Source organism: Tachysurus vachellii, chromosome 16, assembly GCF_030014155.1.
Source record: "Tachysurus vachellii isolate PV-2020 chromosome 16, HZAU_Pvac_v1, whole genome shotgun sequence".
Lineage (NCBI taxonomy): Eukaryota > Metazoa > Chordata > Actinopteri > Siluriformes > Bagridae > Tachysurus > Tachysurus vachellii.
In genome coordinates, this window is record NC_083475.1 from 4,328,393 (window position 1) to 4,332,376 (window position 3,984).

Sequence of the window (3,984 nt, forward strand, 5' to 3'; positions counted from 1 at the left end):
GGCGTTTCAGCAGGTTCGGGAACCTCAACAGGTTCATGTGCTTCAGCAGGCTCGGGCGTTTCAGCAGGTTCGGGCGTTTCGGCAGGTTCAGGCGCTTCAGCAGGTTCATGTGCTTCAGCAGGTTCATGTGCTTCAGCAGGTTCAGGCGCGTCGGCGGGTTCAAGCTCTTCAGCAGGTTCGGGTGCTTCAGCAGGTTCATGTGCTTCAGCAGGTTCGGGCGCTTCAGCAGGTTCGGGCGCTTCAGCAGGTTCGGGCGCTTCAGCAGGTTCGGGTGCTTCAACAGGTTCAGGCGCTTCAGCAGGTTCATGTGCCTTAGGTGCTCCAGCCGGTGCCGTAGGGATGCCGGCCGCCCGAACCGGCACCATCGTGGTGTCCTCCAGCTTGGCGATCAGCCGGTTCCCCCGGACCTCGCCCGAGCTTTCCGGTCTGGCCCCCATGTGGACGGGTTCGGTCACCGGCGTACACAGGCCTGGGTCGGGCCGAGGTACCGTAGGGGCCTCGGGCGTCTGTGGCTGGTCTGGCTCCGCAGCCAGGGGACCCTGATGCCTACTGCCCCCCCCCAAAAAAATATTTAGGGCCGGTGTCCGACTCTGTCCTGTGCACGGTTAGGGAGGACCCGCCCAGGAGCAACGCTACGTTGGCCAGGTCCGAGAAAGGCCCCACCTCTCGGCCCAATGGCACTAGGTAGCGACGCCCGTCCTTCAAACCATGCCTGAACAGGTCCTTGAGGGCCCTCTCCCCAAAATCCACCTGATTGGACAAGTCCAGGAATACCTCCGTATATTCCTCAATAGGGGAATCCCCCTGACACAAACAAAACAAAATTTCTGCTGGATCCATGTGGTTGGTCGTTCTGTTACGGTGCAGGACAAAGGCGAGTGAGGATCCAAATGCAGTTTAGAGTTTAATAGTCCAAAACACAAGAAACAGATGAACAGACAGGCAGACAGAACAAGGCAGCAAACAGGGCTAACAGGACACAGGAACAGGCACACCAACATCCAACATCAGACAACGACCAACACCAGGGAAGTGAACAAACAGAGTATAAATAAGAGACAAGAACCAATCACACAGCAGAACTAATTAAAGACAAAGACAAGACACCTGAAGGAGAGAAGGAGTACAATTAATGTCCATGGAAACCAAAGAGTGGGCGGAGCAAACAATTAACCACAGGAAAAGACAGCAGACAGAAACAGGACAGAAACACAGACAGACTCATTACAATTACAGGAGCAAGTAAAACAACTCCAATCTCAGCATTGCAAGTGGAAACAGGAGAGTACCCGTTAGAATTAAGACGCCAAAAATTAGCTGTCACTTACTGGATCAGTTTACAAGGGCATAAACACGAACATTATACTAAGGCAATTATTGAGGGGAGTTGGGAGACTATAAACCTAACAGGAAATGGTTTTGCTTGGAAAGCAAAGGAGTGGGCTTCAGGAATGTCGCTAGATAACATACCATTTTCATTAACGGCAACTATTTCCCCAATACCCCCGTGGTTTTTAGCCAACCGGAAGTTGATTTGTTAATTCATGAGCGTGTTAAAAAAGGAAATATTGATATTAAGAACTATACAATTGAATATATTAGAACAGTCTATTATACATTTCTTCCAATTTACACAGATGGATCAAGATACCCAGAGATAGGTCGTACTGGATCAGCATTTTATGTTTCTGAATTTAAAATAGGCAAATATGGGAGATTGACTGATGGGACCTCAGTATATACTGCTGAACTGATGGCAATTCAGATGACACAGTTGGGTGGAAGAGGTGACGCCAAACAAAGTTGTGATTTGTTCAGATTCAATGGCTTCACTTATAAGCCTACTAACTTATCAAACAGCTAGATCTGATATTTATGTAGAAATATTGAATATTTTGTATAGACTAAAGCAAATTGGAGTAATAATTAAATTTGTGTGGGTACTGGCTCATGTAGATATACCAGGAAATGAAAGATCGGATAGAATGGCAAAGGAATCACTTAAACTGAACTTCCCCAATATTACTGTAGCATTAAGTAGGACGGAAGGGAAAAGTATCATTAAAGAAGCTTGTAACCAGATATGGCAAATGAATTGAAATGAGTGTAAAACGGGAAGGCGTTTATATAATATACATAAAACCGTAAGACAAAGTAATATGATACTAAATTTAAGTAGAGAGGATCAGGTTATTTTATCAAGACTAAGGATGGGACACATTAAACTCAATTCTACACTTTACATTATAGGGAAACATGGTACGGGACTATGTGAATTATGTCAAGTAAAGGAAACAGTTGAACATGTGCTGGTTTTCTGCCCCAAGTATGATCTGGTAAGGAATGAGTTAGTAAGAGAGCTACAGGGAATAGGTTGCAAAGTATTTACAATCAATAGCCTTTTAAACATAAAGCCTGGAACCGGGAAAATTATAAGGCTAGTTTTAAAATACATTAAGCATAGTGGTCTTAGAAATAGAATATAGACATCTTGTGACGTACTGCTAGACTGAAATCACTTCACACTCCAGCACAGGTGGTGGCAGTATGCACCATAAAGTTGGTATGCGACCCGCCAATAAATCCAAAGAAGAAGAAGAAGAGGAAGTTAGTGTCGTCTGTTCTAAGCTAGACGACCGCTTTATAACTTCAGGACGCAGGCCACCTTCACGCGGGCGGCTGCCATTTTTCCCAGACCTCCATGCCGAGGTGTTGAGGTCTTGGAGAAATCCATTTTCAGCGCGAATTTTTTCTCCTGCCATGTCTGACTATTCAGCCATTTTAGGGCTTGAAAGCCATGGTATGGGGCGATGTCTGGGATTGAAGAGATGCTTACGGGCTATCTCTCACCTACATTGCCCGTATGGAGGAAACCTGCCTTCCATCCAAGCCTTGTAGGACTACTTGCCCTTGTGGGTAAGGCCTACATGGCAGCAGGCCTACCAGGCTGACCTGCTGACAGAGTTAAAAAAAAAAAAAAAAGCCCTCCTAGCTCACTCAGGGCAGTAAGGAGGGTTAGTGTGGCTGCCCGTGCCCCCCCACCCCCACCCCGTAACTTCTCTTGCTCCTGAGGAAAGGGGCCATAGAGCATGTTCCCCTCCAAGAGCAGGACTCCGCCTTTACAGCCGATATTTAATTTTTCCCAAGAAGAACGGGGGGCTGCGTCCAAAGACGATCGACCCTACACTGGATTGTAAAATATAGTGAGAAGTGAGAAGTGAGAAGTTGTAGCTGAGAGGATAAAAGGATGTGATCTAAGGCTGTAGCTATCGAATATTTTAGTAATCGAATATTCTACCGAAAATTTCATTGATTAATCGAGTAATCGGATAAAATGTATTTTTGTTTAATTAAAGAGTAATATTAAATATACAAGAGAAGATAAGATGGGAAGCGGTAGAAGATGGATGGATGGAAGATAAGATGGGTCTCTTAAAATGAACAACTAATTGGTTTTCTTTTTTAGAAAAATCAAGCATTGTGTTAGTTCAGGCAGGCCACGTCCTCAAGCATGCATCAGCTGATAATCAGCTGTTCATGACGCTCACCAATCCGGTTATAACATCCATATTATCCGACCCTTTAAACTCCCATTCATTGAGCGTCTTTCTAGCGCATCGCTGCTGCCGCGATTTAAACTCCCTCCTCCACTTAGCCGGAACACGTTGTTCGTGTATCAGTTTACGTTATAATTCTTCATCATGTATTTGTTTTTTCTTCTCTCTCTCCTGCTTTTTCTCTATTTATTTATTTATTTGTTTGTTTGTTTGTTTTTCAAAACATGTAAGTGAGCATATTTAATACTGTGCATGATTAATGGTTCTGCTGTTATACGGGGGGTCTATTTTATTTTCTATTTGCTGCTCTCCCCGCGCTGTCCACGCATGCCCACGGATGGGCACATGGATTTTTGCCCAGAACAGAACCATACCGTCAACACTAACTGTATGCTATCATCTAATAAATCCTCATTTGACAAAGTGG